The sequence below is a fragment of the Numida meleagris genome, chromosome 5 (assembly GCF_002078875.1).
Source record: "Numida meleagris isolate 19003 breed g44 Domestic line chromosome 5, NumMel1.0, whole genome shotgun sequence".
Classification (NCBI taxonomy): Eukaryota; Metazoa; Chordata; class Aves; order Galliformes; family Numididae; genus Numida; species Numida meleagris.
This window is the reverse complement of record NC_034413.1, coordinates 558,339-565,787: the sequence shown is the minus strand read 5'-3', so window position 1 is coordinate 565,787 and position 7,449 is coordinate 558,339.

Here is a 7,449-nt window from a genome sequence, read left to right as displayed (position 1 = left end):
ATGATGCTAAAAGGCTCATCATTGTCCATTAAAAAGTTCAACCTAAAAAGAGAGAACCTGAGAACATGTTATTCCTGATCTCAACGGTGTGAGCTGTGGAAGGTGGCACGAGGAAAGGAGGCATGAGGACTGCAGAGCGTGAGGCCCGGGGCTGGGTCAGAGCCAGGAATGGGAATCTTCTATAGCAACAGGTGAAGGAGGAAGAACCCCAAAGAAGTCCCACCAATACTTCGTCAAATGGGAACTGGAGGCAAGTGCCCAAACCCGGATCTGCTGGTGAACAACAGGAACTTCCCCGCTGCTGAGCTCCTCCAGTCCCAGCAGCACGGGCTGCAGGGAGGACCTCTGCCCGTCCTTGGGAGCACCAGGAGGAACACGAAGCCAAAGAGCTCCGCCAGGTAAGACGGACAGATTCCTTAATAGCTGGTTGATGATATAAGCATGTATGCCATATAACTTCCTTCGTAACTGCGTGGCTATCAGTCTGTCTCACTCAAAATATTCGTGATAATAATGCAGAGAAAAAATTGAATAGACCAAGGTCTTTATGTAAATTACTTGTCTGTTCTACTTTAGTCTATAATTTAGGCATGGTATTTCAGTATGAGAACAGGTGGTTGTTGTTGTTGTTGCTGTTTTTCAAATCAGTGGTCACTCCCAAAAGCAGAGAGTCCGTCAGGATTAGCTGGCACATCTCATAGCTGAAGGAGCTCAGCTGCTGCTACCGCCTGCACGGCCAGCCTGTCGGACACGTAACGTGTGTGTACAAAGGGCTGCGTGTGCACAGCATTAGAAATTATTTGTCTTAAATGGCGCTGTGCCCCCTGTGAGCTTCGCTGGCGCCCACCGGTCGCACAACGCTCGCCCGCTCTGAGCCCCCAACTCCCCTTGCACAGAGCCCCGCCTTCCCGTCCTCCGCGCCGCGGGGGGGCGCTGCAGCACAGAGAGCGGCCGCGGGGCAGCAGGGCCCCGCGACTTCCGGGGCTGCGCGGGCACCGACTTCCGGGCGGCACGGCGGCGCTGCGGGCAGCCGGGGCCAGGGGGCGGCAGCGTGCTGCCGGGCTCACAGCGCCCGGTTAGCCTCCGAGGTCGTTAGTTTTTATATCGACAGAAGGGTTTGAGCACCCCCAAACCTGTATTTTTTTTTCCAGTGATCTTAGTTTAATGAAAAGAAAGAGGTGAATTAGATCTATTAACATCTACTGGGTGAATGACGTCTATTAAAGCCCTGTTGCTGTCTCCCTTCTGAACGCTGCCAGGGCCTGGGCCGGGCTCCCAGCTCAACAAAGGCACGCTGCCCTGAGAACTTGGGCCTGAACACACCTGGCCTGCTGCTGCTGTGGGTTATCCTGGAATGATCCATGTGTGCTTTCTGTAGTGGGCAGAAAACATGCGGACAGCCGAGGAGTTTCTCCCACCCCTCTTCCAAAAGAAAAAGAAAAAATATAGCCAGACCCCCTGAGGTGTGACTGGCTGAAGCTCAGGTTTGCATAAGCAAGATCTATGCTTGCACACATCAGCTGCATTCAGTGCAGGAGCTTTAGTGCCTCGGCAGCACGTGTCTGCGCATACATTGAGCCAAATCCCAAATGCATGCTGAGAGCTACGCCATGGAATCAGAGCTGTGTTCTGTGTGCTCAGCTAAGAGGCCTCGTGGCCTCGGGTGCTGCCTACCAGGGGGAGCCCTGTCCCTCCGGAGGAGCACAGCACACCATGCTGTTGGGGTTCACAGGACAATTTCCCTGCTCCCCGGTTTCCCTGCTGCCCGCAGGCTCCCCACACAGCTCTGCTCGGAGCGGGACCTGACGTTAAGCTGCTCTGAAGGGTGGCACAGATAACAAAGAATGACAAAGATGGTTCCTGTGTCCGCCCTCATAAAGAGACATTCCCTCCGTGGGGCAGGATCACACCTAGACAGCAATCCAGATTCCTGACTGCAAAGGTTTCCTGTTGATAATACAAGATAGTAATTTAATTACTATTTTTATTAGTTTAAACTTAAATCGGTATTGAAAATGTTAGACATTGATGCACATTTGTCAGTGACAGAAGGCTGGAGAGCAGACCTCCGCCTACAAGGTTTGTGCCATTGCCAGTTAGCACACGTGGCACATGGGAGCGTGCTGCAGGAGCATGGGGAGATGCCTCCTCCTGACCCCCAGGATTTTGACCAGCAGTGAACCAGCCTCAGGCTCACGGTGGACAACAATCCTGGACAGTGACCGAGCTCCTCTAGCCCTTATGTTTCTTACAGCAGTATAAATTTACTTCAGAAGTGGGCATACCATTTTTAACAAAGGATATTCAGCATTCTTTCCTACTGTGGGCACCTGATTTGTTTATCTCCCCATGGCCCCTCCAGGTGCCTTCACACCTGCCCAGCAGTGAAGCTGGTGGGCGGCGTTCTGCTGACAGCTGTCCTGTTGGGTCACCTCCTTTTACACCACTTCTGGATCTGTCCATGCCATCCTGTTCCTTTGGTGGATAATTACTTTTCTCCAAATCATGTTATTTATTGATTATACAATCAAGTTTCACTTTTTATTGGTGCGCTTCAGTTGTCAGAAGAGATTTTTTTAAGGTCAGCAGCACATTTTTGCAGAAACAATCCACAGGAGAGATGATGAGCTATTAGAGCTTAAATTTTGCTTTATTGTTCCATCAGCCACATCCTGTATATTTCCATTCATTTTGAAAGGGGCTGTAAAAGGCTTACTTCGCAGGGGTATGGAGACAAGGGTAATGAGCTACATTGTTGGAATACTAATTGGGAAGTCTTGGCTGTGCAGCATGACCCAAAACATCTTTGTTTAGCATGAGCCAAGTAGGGGAAATTCAAGACTTCAGGAAGCCCCCCAGTGAGATGAAGGGGAGCATATAAAGCAAAAGGCTCAAAGTCTGCTCGTGTTTACTGTGATGTAAATCTTGTGTAATTGGTCCCAGTAAAGAGCAGAATGTAGCTCAATATTAACAGAGGGGTTTCCTGCAGACTAATAATAACCAACACAGAGAAAAGTGTGGAGTGCCTCATTGCACAGGTTTTCTGCTTTAATATTTCAGGGGTCGATGTAGGCTGAAATACACAGAAATGCATAGAAATGACAGTGTCAGTCTGAATTTGCAGTGTCTGGAGATGAGGTGAGGTGGAGGTCCTCGGGCAGGAATAACAACATCGGTGGTGCTTGAGCGCAGGGTGGGTTGGAGGTTTGATCATGGGGAGATTTCAGTTCACGAAGTGGAAGTAAAAGGCTGCAAATTACTGTTCAGCTCATTCCCACTGGAAAACAGTTTGAAGCAGACCTGATGAGGTTTTCCTTGTAAGTAGAACATCTGTTTTATGGTAGTTATCTGAGATGCCATTCCAGAGCAACAGACCCTCACACAGGACGGATCTGTTGCACTAAATTGGACACAAACCCAGAAAAGACAACGGCATTATGTCATTCTCGATCAAACAATGTTACAAAATACAGCCGCTTAAAATGCTAAGCAGAGAACAGTAATGTTTCTGTAGTGAAGCAGGACCCCCCAAACAGTAAAATGCTTAGAATTAACTTTGCTGGGAAAATATTTCGACTGACTCGTATTGCTGTTAAGATCAGCTTGCAGCCCACCATTTCAGTAAGATGGACAGATACATTTTTGCTCCGAGTGCCTGAGCACAGTGCTTCCATTGCCTTTGAATAGCTCAGGGTTTGTTTCATCGAATTTTCCTCTGAGATTCAGGAGCACAACAGCTCCAGACCCAGAAGTGAATACAAGCAGAGTTGCGTGCTCATTGTGCGTTCTTCCAGGAGAGCTCAGTGAAAGGATGGAAGTCATCCAAATGACAAAGCATGAACCTGATGTGCAGAGCCCTGTTTTGTGGTGTGGTGTTTGATGCTGAGCACACAATTAATTCACACAAGTGTCCTCATGTTTGCCGTAAGGAGCAGAGCTGTCTCTAAGGTACTCGCTGGGCAGCTCCTGCAGCGCCCTCCCCCTCAAACCTCCTGAACTCGGGCTCTGTGCTTTCGTGGGAAGAGTCAAAGTCTGATCTGTGAGCTCTCATAAATATGGGGTTAAATGCCTCCATTAACATTTAAAAGGGCTCTCACGTCCGTCGGGGCTTCCCACAGCTGCTTCGTTTGGCGGCGGTGTCTGCTGGTTCCCATCTGCAGGGCGCTGCTCACCCGAACCCCAGCGTCCAGCACAGAGCTGAGGTTTGGAGCAATGCCACAGAGAGCTTTCTGCTCGGGCTGCCCGTGTCTTGGCATGCTTCATGGGTTAGACACTCTGCAACGATGACTGTTTTCACGTGGGTATAATGTTAGCAATGTAATGTTTTGTTCACCAAAACCAACAAGCAGTAATTGTAATCAAGATAAGCGTTCAGCCCTAACTTGGCACAAAACCTGAGATTTGCACTGTAGAAGTGTGATCCATGGAGCGATTTTTTTTTAAACAAACCCTGCCCTTTTTGTCATTCATCTTCAGGAGGGCTGCAGCACCACAGATCCCATTTCTGTGAGGTCCGACGCGTTCTCCCCCTGGTTTACTCTCACGTCATGCCTGTATCTTCCAGACAGGGCAGCATTCCTCCTTCCCCGTTAGGGAGGAATCAAGGGAATCTGACCAGCTGGAATAAAATCATCTTTATCGATCTTCCACGTTTCATTCAGTTGAAGTCCCCTTACAGAGAAGTCCCCACGTAACAGCCGCGCTGCAGACAGCTCCTGCCCGAGGCAGAGCGCGGCCTGGTGCGGGAGGCAGCATTTCCTGCAGCCCAGCTTTCCCCATGGCATGTAACGCGCAGGAAAAGGTTCTCACAGAGATAACAACAACAGCGATGATTCACATTAAATGGTTACGTCAGTAAAAAGTAAAATAAAAACAAATTATTTCCTTGGAATGATCTGAATGGTCAACAGAGAAAGAAGCAAAAGCCACCACTTGGTGCTGTTCTGAAACTGAACCACGAGGGAGCTGGGGACGTGTGGGCTTTGTGTCCCTTCACTTTGATGGGGCTGAGACGCACAGCACAGCCCTTAACTATTGTCTGAGGAAATGAATTTTGAGCGCACGTGCAAATTAGCTAGGTTAAACTTCATCTGTGTAGGCCACGGTGCTGTCAGTCACAGCTTGTTGCGAGTTCTTCATTTGTAAAGATCTCGTGTGGCATGCCTGGAGAAGAGGTCCGGCTGCCCAGTGGTGTCACAGTGGGGGACTGGTGTGTCCCTGCCAGCACCATTCTGCTATGCGTATACAGAGCTTCAGAAAGGTGTTGCAAAGGTTTTCTTCTGAGATGTACTGTGGAGAATGACAATCCTGAAGAGTGAGAACGATGACTCTTTGGCCGGGCACTCGGCACCGTCAGCTGTGGGGGTGTTGTTGCCCAGCTCCTGCTTCTCAGCCTGGCTTCCTAAGGACAGAGACGTGTCCATGCCCAGCCCACACCCCGGGATTCTGCCACGTAGTTCCAGTGGTGACAGTCAGCTCCCAGAGGGGGCAGGAGGGGAGGCTGGGGCTGAGCGAGGCGCAGGGCAGGAGCAGGCCACGGTGCGAGCGGGCACGGAGCATGCAGGGCAGCGCGTGGCAGGAGGCACGGCACTGCATGGGAGGCCCTGTGCAGCAAGGTGCATGATGTGCAGAGATGTGTGGGGATATGTCTGCCCCACTGGGCAATTAGAGCTCCCAGACAAACCTCCGCTGGGAAAATAACCTGTCCAAGGAGCTCAGACCTGTGATGGCTTTATTACAAAGATCTGCAGAGACAGATGTAGGCAAATTTGTTCCATCTATGGCTTTTGCTGAAGTAGGGCTGTCCCAGTGGCTGGCTTCATTCCCGTAACAAGCAGGAAAAGCCCCGGGGCTGCCACAAATTGACAGGAGGATTGTTTCGGGGATGTCAAGGAGATGGCACAGCAGCGCTCTGACAGCCAGGGGGGTGGGGGCTGCTCCACTCACCCCCTGCCAGACCAGCACAGCCTGCCCAGCCCGCACTAATTGCTCCGGTAGGGCTGCTGTGGAGCCCTCACAGCTGCAGGTGCACCACCCAACAGATTTACGGGGGTGCTGATCGTAGCTCTGTTTCCTAAAAACTGCCATATGGAGCCCAGGCTTCAGGGCAGCGGCTGCCTCCTGCCTGCGACCCGGTCACTAGCAGTGTCTGTGAGCAGCCAGGCCCACGGCAGAGCTCAGCTGATCCTGAGAACACAGTCATCTCTTGCCAAATGTGGGAGCAGGACCCGGGTGGAACGCGGTGCTTTCCTGCCTGCTGCTCTCACAGAAGACCCGCAGGGAGGAAATGTCTGCCCGTGCAGGACCCAGCAGCAGGGCAGGCACCGCGCGGGTGGGAGCGTGCATGGTGCAGAGGGCCCTGGGTGCATGCTCAGCACCCACGTCCACACTCAGGTGTCTGTGGGCCCGAGTGGGAGCGATGCTTTGAGAATCCACGCTCTTGCAAGTATCAGAAGACAAATATTTTTTTCCTTACTTAGAAATAGATCCATGCAGTTTATGTACAATTATGCACATAGGTACATGTACAAATATTTATAATATGCAATGTTTTATGCATAACAAATGAGATCTATTTTATAGCTATAGTAACATTTCTGGTGCCATAACAGTTGTTAGCGAATAGATTTGTCTTCTTAAAAACCAATCAAGCATCATTAAGCAATTAAACACCACTGCGCAATTGCATGACAGTTCTGTGCAGGTGTCGTACGAATTCACCGATGAGCACCATGTGCTACCAAATGAGCAAAAGCCTCTGACAGTGCTGAGTGTTCGTGTCCAGGAGCCACACTAGCACCGGCCCCGTGGTCCTGCAGCACTTTGTTTCAGCCCTGGGTGCCTGCTCCCACAGCCCTGCTTTGCGAGGTGCTCGCGCTGCTGGAGCAGTTACACCCCGCGGTGTGGGAGGGCTTCCCCAGAACCGCTGCGGTGTACGGGACCAGCATCGCTGCAGGAGGGGGCCCTCGCTGCGCTTCACCCGTGTCTGCTTCATTCCATAGGTACCTGCACCGCTCCCACAACCCGCACCGGGTTTAGAAAGCCGAGGAGCGAATCCGTTGATAACAAAACTCGAAAAGCCCCGGTGCTGGTACAGCAGCCGTGCGTTCTGTGCCAGGCAGTGAGCAGCACGGGGAGCTGACGGCAAAACTGCCAGAAGGCAAAGAGCTCGGAAGAGTGTTCCATTTGTACTGAAGAAACGGGACAAAAAACGTAAAGCAAAGGTTATGGATTTTGAGATCAGCATACGATCACCCGCTGGGGGTCATGCAAGCAATCGCAGTTCCACCCGATACAAGCACCCACATCGGGGTGACACAGAGGAAGCCAAACGGTCACTTCCACACGTTATGCACAAAGAAGTCAAATCCCAAGCGCCCATTCTGAGTTCCAACGCGACGTCTTCACGCACTCGTTGACGTGGGAGCACCCGCACAGTGCAGCACGCTG